The sequence below is a fragment of the Cucurbita pepo genome, chromosome 12, assembly GCF_057944985.1.
Source record: "Cucurbita pepo subsp. pepo isolate OVF chromosome 12, ASM5794498v1, whole genome shotgun sequence".
In the NCBI taxonomy this organism is placed as follows: domain Eukaryota; kingdom Viridiplantae; phylum Streptophyta; class Magnoliopsida; order Cucurbitales; family Cucurbitaceae; genus Cucurbita; species Cucurbita pepo.
This window is the reverse complement of record NC_141809.1, coordinates 8823363-8838437: the sequence shown is the minus strand read 5'-3', so window position 1 is coordinate 8838437 and position 15075 is coordinate 8823363. Positions and strand designations below refer to the sequence as shown.

At 32.8% G+C, this 15075-nt stretch overlaps 1 pseudogene; it reads right to left on the bottom strand.

The window, feature by feature from the left end:
* Positions 1–1189: 1189 nt before the first annotated feature.
* LOC147789965 (exopolygalacturonase pseudogene) lies at positions 1190–1882 on the bottom strand (annotated as a pseudogene).
* Positions 1883–15075: the final 13193 nt, after the last annotated feature.

Below are 15075 nucleotides of genomic sequence, written 5' to 3'. Positions count from 1 at the left end.
ATGTAAATATATTGTTGGCAAAAATTCTTGAAGAGTCTCTATAAATAGACTCTCCGGTTGAGCCAAACACACCAATCTCTCTCTCTTTCTCTCAAAAATGAAATTACATCTCGAGAAAATTCTCGAAACCGAGTACATCTTAGGAGGCATGAAACGGATTACATCTCCAGAAAAAAAAAAAAAAAAAAAAAAGCAAGAACCTCTTAAACGGATTTATGTAATGTTCCATGAACAAGATTTGAACCAAATTTTTTAGTATGAATTTGACACCCAATGGCTCTAGCATTTTCCTGACATCTTTTGTAATATGACCACATTATTTACTCCTCATGAAGTGTTTCTAAGCAGGGAGATTATTCTTACCGATCAACATGAGTTGTTTTTAGCATATTTTGTCTTTACCCACATGTTTGTTAAGAAAATTTCAAGAGGTAGCAAAACTTAATATTGTTTGAAACTAAACACGCTTAACTTTTGAGTCTTATGCTTGAAGCACCAAAGTAGGCAACATGATTTTTAGAGATAGTTTTCACTCCTAATGTGACCATATCATTGAAGATGCAAGAAATTGTGGAGGCCATCAGATGCCAAATTTGGATTCCCAAGGTCCAAATTTTAGGTATGAGATTACATCTTAGGAGGCATGTGAGTAAGGAAAAAGCATGCTACAAAAAAGATAGATTTAACAAGTCATATCCAAAAGTTGCAACCAAAATTACACCATTGACGAAAAAGATAGATTTAAGGACACGACTTGTTGGATTAGTCACCTCAAATTTTAATTCTTCTTTAACAATAATGATGGATCTGTGCAATATGGGAAGTAGTTAGGAGATTCAATCTAACTCATCCATTCTGTCTAAAAGATTTCTAATGGTAATTGATTTGTTTAGGGTAACTAATTGAAAGAGGAGTTAGATATTTTTGTTGGTTAAAGATTCTTTTCTTGAGTAATGGATTAGTTTTTTTTTAATAATGGTTGTTACAATTACATTGTCTTATTTCGAATTCAAAACTTGAACGAGAAAAAAAAAAAAAAAAAAAAAAAAAACAAGACTTGGAACAATTTTATTATATAAGGTGGATAGAGGCGGTCTTCTTTTTTAATTAAGGTTGTCTATTATATTTGAAGTTCTATGGCAATGAACAATCCATTGGACAACATAAGGAGAGGAGCATATCTTGGGGTTCAGTCTTCCTGAAATGATAGGTTTCACATTCGTGCATTGGGAGGAAATAGGACCTTTTATTCCATTGTAAGTGAGGTCAATGTTGCTTACTTTTACATCGTCACATGGTAAGTGACGGCTGCAAATAAGTTTGTTTGCCTGCAGAGTTGCAGAACTTCCTCTAATGTTCTTGAAGCTCACTGTACTAATCTTAATTTTTGAAGGAATCTGAAAATTAAAATGAGACAACAAATGGTTTATTTGTTAAGTTATAATGAAAAAATGAATGAAAGGTTCGAGAATGCGATCCATACCTGCCGATTGCACTGATTCCACGGACAATACTCTTGGTCTATTAGAATAGGGTTGCTAACATTGACCATTATAATGTCCAAAAAGTGCATATTGGTGGCGGTGCTGCTAGCAGCAGAAGTTGGCCACGTTTTGATCCTAACACCATTAGTGGTGTTAATTAACGTGCAGTTCTTTACGATGACACCTTCAACAAGTTCTTCGTTAGTGTATCTTCCAAGACTTCCGATGCTTATTCCATGTCCTAGTTTGCACGTCATGTTGGTGACTTCAATTAGTTTGCTTTCATCTCCAAGAGAAATGCAATCATCTCCCGTTGCAATTTTGGACTTTGTGATTGTGATCTTATTTGATGGACCGATGTGTATTCCATCAGAGTTTGGACTATTTTCTGGTGCCATTATATTGATATTATGGAATGTGAGGTTGTTGCAGCTGAGGACGTTGATATGGAAGTTCTTGCTATCAAGTGATGTTATTCTCTTAACGGTTGAATTGGTGATGAAGTTGAACCTCAAACTCTAAACATTTTGTATAATCAAATAATATTTTGTGACCGTCGGTAATGAAACTAAAAATTTGAAAAGAACCCAATAAAATTCAAAACTAAAAAAAAAATTCACTTCTTCACTTGATTGTTTAAAGATTATCCTCTAGAAAATGAAGAACATTTACCAAATCGTAAATGTCAGAACATTAGAGAAGACATGTAAGAGGCCCTTTCAAAAACAACAAGATGCATGAGATTGAGAAGGAAAGCTAAAGGCATATTACTTACAAGAGGGAGTTTGGGCACAATTTATGCTTTGTGGCAATCATTCCTTTTCCAAGCTGCCTTTCCTTAGCCATCAAAAACTCCTTCACCTGATAATGTCAATCTATCAACACGTGCAAAAGTGATCCAATTATCTCCCTGAAGACTTTTTTGTGTCTGCAATGTTCCTCCAAGTTGAAAGTCAATTGGGCTATTACAAGGTCCTTCAAACTTCCCTTGCTTTACTTTAAATATCCCTTTCAGAATAAAACTTGCACTAGAACGATTGGACGTGCATGCATCCTTCCATGCATTTCCTAAAGCCTACATTTCACAAGTAACAAAAACTTATATCAAACAATTGATCAGCTCAACTAGTGATAATATTGATGTTCATATTGTATATTTACCTTCGTGATGTCAGTACCAGACACTATGTTACCATATCTTTTCAAAGGAAAAACAACATCGGCACTAGATTGAGCATCGACGGTAAGAGCTAACAATAGTAACATCAAAATTGTAGCAGCCAAGAAACTCGATTTGATCGTACTCATGAAGCCTGTGCTTTCTTTTCTTTTTTATGTATATGGTTTGAAAACTAGTGAGAGACAACGATATTTCGTTTTAGATTTGGAACTTTTTATTTATTTTATAAAAATTGAAAAATAGGAATAAGTTGGGATGGAACTAAAAGAAGTTATGGATCCATTTCCCTCTCTTAATCCAAACATAAATTGATAACTAAACGTTGTTTATCGTTTCTGTAAGTTGTTCATTAATGGGTGTGTTGTAATATCTCTCTCACTAGCCTTTGAATGGTTGAATCTCAAAGAAACTAGGCATTGGCCAAACCCAACGAAGTACTAGCTTTGGGGCCACAAACATTTTTATTTATGACTACATTGGTTAGAGACTGTTTTCAACCTAAAATAGTTAGAAATAAGACTTGTACAAAAGGGGGAAAAAAAAAAGCAAGAACCCGTTAAACCGATTAGTGCAATGTCCCAGGAACAGGATATGAACCAAATTTTTTAGTATGAATTTGACACCCAGTGGCTCCAGCATTTTCCGACATCTTTTGCACTATGACCACATTATTTATTCCTCATAAAGTGTTTCAAAGAAGAGAGATTATTCTTACCAATCAACCTGAGTTGTTTTTAGCATGTTTTGCTTTACCCACATGTTTGTTAAGAAAATTTCAAGAGGTTGCCAAACATAATATTGTTCCAAACTAAACATGCTTAAAATGGTAGGCATATTATAGGCATATTATGGTAGGCATACGCATAAAATGACTTGTATGACTATAATAAAGCAACAAAATGGCTTGTCTCAAAGTATGGTATGTCTCTCAAATGGTAGGCATATTGAATGGGCTAAAAGAGTCATTCTCACCCATGTAAATTAAAGGATAAGCTCCCACATGTAGGAGTTCATAACTCACTCAGGATTAAGTTTGAGTCGCATATGATCATAATGTGAAATATTAATCTTCTAAATTAACGGATTTATATAGAAAGATTAAATATTTCTTGGTTCAGTCTTATACAAACTCATTGTATAGTATACTCCCACTTACATATCTCCACATGAACGATTTGGATCAAATCATTTGTAACCATTACAAAGTGAGCCATATCAATAGTGTTACCACGATAAAGCACCTAACTTTATTCATATACTATAGACTCTTTAGGTTATTACTTGAACACAATTCTCTTGTATGTCAACCACATACGGTTCAAGATTATATTAATAATGTTGGATTTTGATACCATGGATAACAATTAAATTACAAATAAAATAATAAAAATTATAGTTAAAAAGTAAATTAATTACCGGGCTTTAGGGCATAAATCCCAACAATCTCCCACTTACTCTATACCCAACATGTTCTCTCACTTGCCCTATTGAAGATGGGACATGTCTCGTAATTCTAGACATTCTAGATGACTCTCAAACACTTTAAACCTAGAGAGTCATTTTATATAAAACAAAATAATTATCATTAAAAGTCATTTTGGTCATTACCAATGATGCTTTCTCTCTCAATATCATTTTTTATAGATTGATCTTTTATAATTTCCTTAATATTAGTCTTTGTATCACTATCATCACAATGAGAGTGACAAACTAAATCACATGTAAAACACCTTCCAAATGTTTAAGAAATTATTATAGTCATACCAGTCATTTTGTTGCTTTAAAAGTAAAAATTGTTCCGTATACCATACTTCACAATCTAAGGTAAAATTGATCTTAACCTAAATTTTCTAAATTTATGTAACTAGTGTATCACTTAAAGATCAAATCTTTAACTCCAAACACAATAAAAAAAAAAAAAAACTAATCACATCGTGAGCTTGCTTAATGAAATTAAATAAAATTTGACTAATTCAACTCTCAAGTCGGTTCCGAGGTATAGGTGTTCCATTTCTGTCAGCTTAAATACCTCAGCCTAGTCAGAACCTTCCTTAGACAGAGTTCCCTTGTAGTCAATTTTTTATTTAAAATTCATTCCTCTTTAATTAACTATTAATTACAAGATTAATGAATGAATTAAACTGTCTTTAGGATCCTATTGAAAACTAATTCCCTTTGAGAATAATCTTAAAAATCTAGCATTTTAAACCCTTTAAAATTAAATTTAATAGATTACTCAAATTCTAATTATATTAGAACAAACCATAATGGTATTAGGTAAATATCATGCATTCAATTTAAGAAATAAATATCCTAATTTAATTTCCAAACATAACAATTATACTCAAATGCATATGGAAAATATATCCTAACTTATTTCTATAAGAAAACAACCTAATAAAAAAATTTCAAATATAACATTTATATTTAAAAAAACAATTAAAATGCAGGATTATGCTTAACCTATAATAGGATTTTAAACTAAATGACATTCCAGATGCATTTAATCAATCAATTTAAAACATAGAATATATGCATAATTACATTTAAAAAAAAATCAAAATTGATCGGACATGTCAGGCATATCCTAGAAATTGAAAATGAATTAAATTCCAATAATTTAGATGGAAGACATATCTTGATTTTCAAGATCTTTTATGTTTGGAACAATTCCAAATATAATAAAACTAGATTTTAAGATCTTTCCTATGGTAACCAATTCCAAATCTAATAAAATTAGGATTCGAGATTTTTCCGATTGATGGTGTTAATATAACACATGCGGAAGCAATTTGAATCTTAGGCACTTTTAGAACATCAATTATAGTAAATAACTAGCATGTTCATAAGTATTAAAACTTAATGAGTTTGAATACTAACCTTTTGTAGTTCAAATTCCTTTTTCCTCACGAACCGGTTTCGAACCACCACTAGTGTCTTCTCCACTATCCTACGGCCTTAGAACGGGATTGTGGAATCCGGTGAGTGACTAAACTTGGGAGGGATTTTTTATATATGAAGAGAGTGTTTGTGAGAGGTTTTTTCTCAAGGTTTTTCACCTAGAAGAAGAAGATCTTCCATGTACCATGATCACTCTATTTAAAGAGTCATGTTTGCATGTTCACGCAAATTTGAGATCACCAAATTTTGACACTCAAAATTCCACTCAAATGTTTGGAATTATGTGGCAAGCATGCATGTTTGAGTTAACCAAATTTTGACACTCAAAATTCGACTCAAACGTGTGGGGTTTATTTGGCAAGCATGCAAGTCTGGTTAAACCAAATTTTGACACCTCAAAATTCCACTAACATGGATTTTTCCATTAAATGAAGTCAACATTTTGACTTTCTTCATTTTAATTTAACAATTAATTTCAAATTAAAGTAACATTTAAACTATTTAATTAATATTTAATATTAATTCAAATGTCAATCCCAATCAATTCAGACACATAATTGATTAAGATATTTAAATCTTATTTAAATATCTCAGATTCTCTCTTTTTGTTCAATTCGTAAATAAAACAAAATGCGGTTAAATATATCGTATATATGTAGCGCATATTCCCTAATTTGAATCCGAACACTTCGAACTCACTCGTCATACTGTTCTATGGTTTAGTCCGATATGAGCTAGCAGAGGGACCTAATGGACCTATAGATCATGGGCTCCAACGATCTAAGATTAACCTGTTAAACTCATTAACCTAGTTAACCAACATTCGTTAACTACTAGGACACTCCACTATAGCCTAGTAGTTGCACTCCCCTCAGTATAGATATATTTTTGTTCATTTGATATAACCATGATTAGTAAGTCGATCCTTCACAGGTTGTTCGTAACTAGAGCTGAGTCAATTTACCGTTTTACCCCTAAAGTTACTTCTTGTTCCTTATGCCTCACTGATCCTCTAATGAACAATTGGTTTGTGGTCCAACCAGTAAACCGAATCCCTCTCAGGCCAATGAGAGGGTGGGGCCCCTTGTTCAAGACCTAGAGTCAGTGCTTAAGGGAACTACCTCTCTTCTATCCCTAAAAGTGGGTAGGAGTGAATTCCATCTTGCACCCCACGTCCCCAACCATTCACCTAGTCTTACCCCTGAAATGGGAGGCCTATTGAGTCGGCGAACTAGAGCCACTCTCACCCATGCAAATCTAAGGATAATTCCGAATAAACAGGAGTTCATGGTTAGCTCAGGATTAAAACCGAGTTACCTAGGTTATCGAATGAAAAGAAAATCAGTCTCAACAGTAAACGACATTATAAAGTGAGAGTGGTTTTCTTCATGGTCCGATCTTATGCAATACTCTTTGCATAGGACGCCCCCACTCACATGTCTCCACATGTACAATTTAGTGATCACATTGTTTATATTGTATACAAAAGTGGGCCGCATCCATAGTCTCCCCAGAATAAAGTACTCAGCCTTATCCTTATACTATAGATCATTTTGACTATATACTTGAACTTGATCCACTCTTATGTCTCTACATATAGTTCAAGTAATCATACTATAGCCAGAGTGTTCTCTCCACATGTACAATTTAGTGATCACATTGTTTATATCATATACAAAAGTGGGCCGCATCCATAGTGTCCCCAGAATAAAGTACTCAGCCTTATCCTTATACTATAGATCATTTTGACTATATACTTGAACTTGATCCACTCTTATGTCTCTACATATAGTTCAAGTAATCATACTATAGCCAAAGTGTTCTTAGTTTATTGGATTTAGATTAATGATAGTAAAGTTCACTTTATTCAATGACAATCTTTATTGAATAAACAACAATAATAACTTTATTGAAAATAGAATATGTTTTTGTTTACAAACTATGAGTTTTAGGACATAAAACCCAACATCGATAGGTAACTATTCCATATGTAATAAAATTAGGGTTTGAGATCTTTCTCGTATGGAACTATTCCATATGTAAAAAAAATTAGGATTATTTCCTGATTGGAACAATTCCAAATAGAGAACTTTTCCTATTCAAACAATTCTAAATATACATATTTTACTTTTAGAATAATTCTTAAGGTAGATTTTTTTTAAAATTTTTTTTGGAACAATTCCAAATGTAGTAAAATTAGGCTTTCAAAACTCTAAATTGTACCGCAAATGGATGAACGTCGTCATGGCCGCCGCTGTCACTTTTCAATTTACAATGAACCTAACCGTATACATTTGTCTAACAAATCGGTAAATCTAATGCCAAAAACAATCAATTTTACAAAACAATATTACATATATCTTATACATGAGAAATCAAATACCCACTATACTACTTTTAATTCAAAATAAAAATCAATAGGCTCTATACCAATGGAAGGGAACGAACTCTTCAATGTTCCCCCAATCTTGTTCACTCGTTACATGAACTAGGCATATTTAAATATACATTTTGATTCTTGCTCCGAGTTTATCACATTACTTGTAAAGTTTTAAACTCGCACAAATTTTTTTGTAACTGTTTTTTCTGTTAGTTGTTCTTTCATTTTCATGCATTGCATAGTGTATTTGAGTCACTCTCGATCTTTCGATGCCTCAAAATTCGGGGTGTAACAAAATAGGTCTCTTAGGTATGTATTTCATAATACAATTTTACATACAATGTATATCCTAGTCGTTTTTCTTTTTTCCTTTCGTAAAATTAACATGGAATCAAAAACCTAAGATATAGTGTTCGAGTATTTGTTTGGTTGTCGTTTTAGTCTTCGATACGTATTTTTTTCAAGTTGCACTCGTAACTTAGTTGGTTAGAGCACTTGTTTCGCAAGCGAGAGGTCTTGAGTTCGACTCTCAACAAGAGCACAAATAAATTCAATGTTGTTAGGCTGAATTCTAAAAGTTTAGCCTAAAGAGTAATTTTATATAAAACAAAATAATACAATTTTAATATTAGATTGAATTCCAACAGTTTCACAACATATCTATTTCGTAATACAATTTTATTTGATTTGGGTTTACATTATAAAGACAAATTAGTATTTTGCTTATTTTTCTCATTCCTATAAATATGTCTCTTTGGTTTGTATTTTATGATACAATTCTATGTACAGTGTATTGTAGTAGTCTTTTCCGTTCTCTTCCCTAGTTGCTTGGGTGTTTATTCGTTTTGGCGATTCAAGAATTAGTATGTTTTTAGTTTCAAGTAGCTCTTGTAGCTTAGTTTGTTAGAGCATTTGTTTAGTAAGCGGGAGGTCTTGAGTTCAACTCTCAATAAGAGCATTATTGCCGTCAGGATTATCCAAAATGCTATTTTAAGTGAAAGATAACACATTATTTTAGTCTTCCATACATAGTTTTTCAAAGTCATTTGGTATCAGAGCTTTATGTTCTAGGTAGGCCAGCAAATACAGTATACAAATTATATGTTGCTCAATGGCCATTAGAGACAAAAAGTGAAGAAAATGAAAAATAAAAAGAAATATTTGACGTGGGTATAGAGACTAAAAAGAAAAATGATTTCTAGTTTTTTAGGAGAACAATATTTTGTATACCAAAGGTACAAATACAGAAACTTGGAAGTAAAAGAATTTTCTTTCTAAGGGGAGCACTCAATCTATGTGTATCTACCTTTTCGGTTGAATTCTTGTCGAAAATTAAAATGCTTATTATAAAGCAAGTTTGAATAATTAATTTCAACTCGTGCCAATATCTAACTCATGGAAAAAAATAAGACCAATGGGCTGCACAGGAAGCGGCACTCCCATTTCATTTTTACATCCATGCATGACCTAAAGATAAAAGGGAAGACCTCGACAAGATTAAAACCACGGAATGAAAATAATTTTAAGTTTGCATTACAAGGAAATCAATTGAATTCGAGGACGAATCCTCTTGAAGAATGGGAGAATGAACGAATAAGGTGTCTTAATTATGCCACAAAAACTTCTTGGTGGATAATAAGAGTGTAGGGTACGTGTTTAAATTTAGAGATGTTTTATAGTATTTTTTTCACTTTAGAATATTATATTAAAATTCTAAGTTAAAATTAATTAATGGACGTTATGGTATTGATGGACAAGACATTTACAACATTTCAATGGACTATATATTACTTTAAAGGTTTATTTTCAAGGTTATATATAGTCATTTATGTTATTAGTATGGTACAAAGATTTTGGATATTAGAATGAATGTTGAATAGTATGCTTCTTTACCCATGAACTTGTTCTTTTGCATTTCTTGTGTTTAGATTTAGGTGCTAGAGTTATGCAAGTAGTCTTGACTGAGTTATTCTGTGAAGCGATTCGAATCATGAGTTTATAAATGAGTTTTTTTTTTTTCTTTTTACTCTTTATCTTAATCATTGAGGTAATCGGTTCAAAAACTTTCTCTTGGATTGATTGCTTATCGTTTTGTGGTTTCTTGGATAATTTAGATGTAAACATCTTGTTCTTCAACAGTAATATTAGATCGAATTTCAAGAGTTTCGTAACATATCTATTTCGTAATACAATTTTATTTGATTTGGGTTTACATTATAAAGACAAATTAGTATTTTGCTTGTTTTTCTCATTCATATAAATATGTCTTTTGGTTTGTATTTTATGATACACTAGCTTGGGTGTTTATTCGTTTGGTGATTTAAGAATTGGTATGTTTTTTGTTTCAAGTAGCTCTTGTAGTTTAGTTGGTTAGAGCACCTGTTTAGAGCATTATTGCCCTTTAGTACGTATTCTCCATGATTGTGAGCTAGTACATTGAATAGAATAGAGAATATTTCTTTCCGTCAACAAAAGAGGATCGTTCCCCAAATGTCCATTTACAACATGAACGTTATATGTCGTAGGTACCTGTTTATATGTTGAATTCTTGTAACAACTTGAACCCCAACAAAAGCTACAATTAACTTTATTATAATATAAGATTAAAGCCATTTTCGATCTTGCTTCCACTATTGGTACAACAATTGGTATCATAGTTTTGTGGTTGTAGCATTTCGGCACACAACAAGTGGTATCAGAGCTTTGAAGGTTGTATTAACTTTATTATAATATAAGATTAAAGCCATTTTCGATCTTGCTTCTACTATTGGTACAACAATTGGTATCATAGTTTTGTGGTTGTACCATTTCGGCATACAACAAGTGGTATCAGAGCTTTGAAGGTTGTATTAACTTTATTATAATATAAGATTAAAGCCATTTTCGATCTTGCCTCCACTATTGGTACAACAATTGGTATCATAGTTTTGTGGAGCATTTCGGCACACAACAAGTGGTATCAAAGCGTGGTTGTCGTATTTCGGGAATTCTAAAAGTTTTGACACCCATCAACCATGAAACGTGCTCACAATCGTGTTATGTAGTATGCCATGTAATGTGGGTCATGTGAGACGCCATGTAATGTAAGAAACATATATGCGATGTTAGCACTACTTATGTAATGTCATGTTAGATATGTGAAGGGACCTCATGATGTATGTCACGTGCATCGGGATTCTTCCCCTTTATGTTACGAAAGAATGAAATACGATATTTATGTTTGTCATGATATCATCCGGGCCCTTTTCTGTTCTGTGGTGTTCGGCTACGTGTAACACGTTGTGCTCGACCAAGTCAGGTCCAGGGGGTATGTTTACGAGCTCGCCTGGTGGGTCCATGTACACGTACATGGGTCGTGTGTGAAGGAGTGCCACACACCCAACCCTACCCAGAATAGGAAAGCGCCCAAGGCTATGAAAAGTTTATGAAAAGTTAAGGTCCCGCTCATATGTTGCATGTGTTTGCATTCCTAACCCCAATAGTGGGTGACTTACTGAGTATTTCATAAAAATACTCAAGCCAGGTGTTACCTACATTTTCAGATAAAGATCCTACATCTTTTCCAGGTAAAGGCATGACAACAATGTACGGTTGACCAAGCTTGAAGCTGAGAACACCATGTAACTTGGAGATGGATATTTTTAGAAGTTTACGATTGGACTGTTTTAAGTTACAGTAGTATTGCTTTATTTAGATTCATTTTTAAATTGATTTAGCTTTATTTAGATTCATTTTTAAATTGATTTAGCTTTATTTAGATTCATTTTTAAATTCAGTTATTTGAAGGTGGAGATGGGATATTTTTAGGAGGTAAGCCAATGTACGGTTGAGGAAGCTGAGAACCCATAAAAGTTGGAGATGTGATATTTTTAGGAGTTTACCATTCGATTGTTTTAAGTTACATTGATTTATTTTTAAATTCAGTTATTTGAAACTCTAATTCATTCTTAAATTCAGTTATCTAAAAGTTTATTTTTGGAGATAAGGTTGGTTTGGAGCGGATTCATTTTTAAATTAAGTTATTTGAAAGTTTATTTTTAGAGTTAAGGTTGTTTTAAATTCAGTTATTTGAAAGTCTAGATTCATTCTTAAATTCAGTTATCTGAAAGTAAATTCAGTTATCTGAAAGTTTATTTTTGGAGATAAGGTTGTTTTTGGAGCGGATTCATTTTAAATTCAGTTATTTGAAAGTTTATTTTTAGAGATAAAGATGTTTTGGATCTATGAATGATTACGAAATAGGAGTTATTTATGATGAGCTTACGCTTAATAAGTAATAAGTTATGTATGCATGAGTGACATCACTAATTAGGTTAAAAGAAAATTAGGGTCGTTACGGTTGTTCTAAAAAAAAAGTTAACTCTTAAGGTTAAATTGGTAATCATCTCCACGGATTAAGCAAATTATGAACTTGTTGTAAATTGTCATAAATTTTTTTATTTAATTTAGTTATTAACTCTCATCCCATGTATAGCCGTTTTGGTTAAATAAAAATATTAATTTGGTTATTTAATCTTTAACCATTTTAATTAATATCTTATTTATTTTGGTTATTAATCCTCATTTAGTATATATATAACATTCATATTGTGAGTCACATTGTATTTTGAGTGACATTTTCGAGAAACTTTTTGGTAAGAGACTTTGTAGCGTGAGAGTGAAGTATTCACTTGTAAACACTTTGATTATTAGTGATTGGTGGCTATACGTGGATGTAGGGGAATTTCTTGTCTCTGAACTACATAAATCTTTGTCTTTTTGTTTAAATTTCATTAGTTGGTGTTGTGAGTACATTTGATCTTGCTTCCACTATTGGTACAACAATTGATATCATAGTTTTGTGGTTGTAGCATTTCGGCGCACAACAAATGGTATCAGAGCTTTGAAGGTTGTATCATTTTTGTACACGAGGTATCAAAGCCTGGTTGTGGTATTTGGGGTATTCTAAAAGTTTTGACCCCATCAACTACAAAACATGCTCACAATCGTGCTTATTTTCTTGAAAATCAATTTTCAAGAATTGTATTTTTCTACTTTCATCCAGATTACTTGTTACAAATGGCAGAGTCATCTGATATTAAATCAGGATGTGGATCGAGAATTTTGAGTTTTAATCTTGAAGTAGAAAAATTTGATGGAATCAATAATTTTGGTGTTTGGCACAAAGTTACTGATTTGTTGGCCATGCAAGACCTTGATGCTTCTCTCGTAACGGAGATGCCTGAAAACATAATGAAAACATGACAGACGCATAATTATGTATGACTCAAATTTGATCTTGGTTATAACATATGTGAAGATGGAAAGCTCAAAGATTGGAATTGAGAAGTTCAATTGATCCAATTTTGGTTTCTAGAAGATGTAGATGGAAGATTTTCTATACCAGAAAGATCTCCATGAATCTCTATTGGGGTGAAACCGAATATCATAACCACAGAGCAGCGAAAGCTCAAGGATCGACAGGCCTTAGGGTTAATTTGGTTGACACTGTCCAAAAATGTGGCGTTTCACATTATCAAGGAGAAGATAATGTAAGTTCTATTGAAGGCGCTATTAAATAGGTACGAAAAACCGTTGAGTATGAACAAGGTGTATTTGATTCGAAGATTTTTCAATCTACAAATGTCTGAAGGTAGATCTGTTGTGGATCATATAAATGAATTCAATATGATTTTAAGTCAACTGAGTTCGGTGGAAATTAATTTTGAAGATTAAATTAAAGAACTGATTTTGATGTCCTCTTTACAGTTGTGGGATACTGTTGTTGTCGCGAACAACCGTTCCCAAATATCTAATAAGTTGAAGTTTAATTAAATTTGAGATTTAGTTCTCAGCGAAAGTATTTGAAAACGGAAAATTAAATTGGAGATTCTTAAGGCAATGCTCTTAGTATTGATCAAAGGGGAAAAAGTAAATGAAAGAGCCCAAACAAACAAGGACGATGAAAATCAAAGAACCGAAAAAAATCTCCAAACATGCTAAACGTAACGTGTTGCAATAATTCTTATTGTGGACAGCTCGATTGAATCTTGGATTTTGGATTTAGGCGCATTATTCCATTCTACTCTAAGTAAGAAATTGTTTCAAAATTTCAAATCCGAATTTTTTTTTAAGGTGTATCTTGCCGACAACAAAAACCTTGATGATTGAAATGAATGGAGATGTCTGCAAACAAACTCCAGTAAGAAATTAGGACATTAAAGAAGTTTAGATATATTTCTAGTCTCAAGAAGAATATAATCTCTATGGATTAGTTGGATAGCACATGTTATGCACCAGAATTTGGAAAAAGTTCGTGAAAGATTGTGAAGGGTTCCATGGTCAGCACATGACACAAAATTTGATATATACGTAGAGTGCATAAACATGGTTGTCGTAAAGTGGAATCATGAGGGATGATTAGACGGTGAGAACCTACAACCCCGAACCATGAAAGACTCAAGGAGTCAGGAATTATGAGAGTGGAGACTTGAGTCCCTACCAAGACTGCCTAACCACCCTTGAGACCTAGAAGGCCACCTAAATACCTCAGGATGTAGAAGAAAGATTTCTAAACCGATAGTAGCTGGTATGGCGTTTAACTAGTTTCCACTCACCTTTCCACTGTTGTACGATACCATCAAGCAAGGTGTTACATTGGTTAGGATTGTGATACTCAGTAGTAGATTGACTATTCTGCATGGTGGGTCCATCCTATGGTAGAACATTGAACACACAAGTAGTTAGAGGTTAACCTGCACATAAGATTCTTCCTATGGGAGGATTTCCTATGGGAGGATGTTGATCATGCTGGTTGTTGGGTTTTATGTTCTAAAACTCATAGTTTGTAAATAAAAACATATTCTATTTTCAATAAAGTTATCAAAAGATTGTTATTGAATAAATTGTATTTTACTATCGTTAATCTAAATCCAATAAACTAAGAATACTCTAGCTATAGTATGATTACTTGAACTATATGTAGAAACATAAGAGTGGATCAAGTTCAAGTATATAGTCAAAATGATCTATAGTACAGGGATAAGGCTGAGTATCTTATCTTGGGGACACTATGGATGCGGCCCACTTTTGTATATGACATAACAATGTGATCACTAAATTGTACATGCGGAGACATGTGAGTGGAGGCG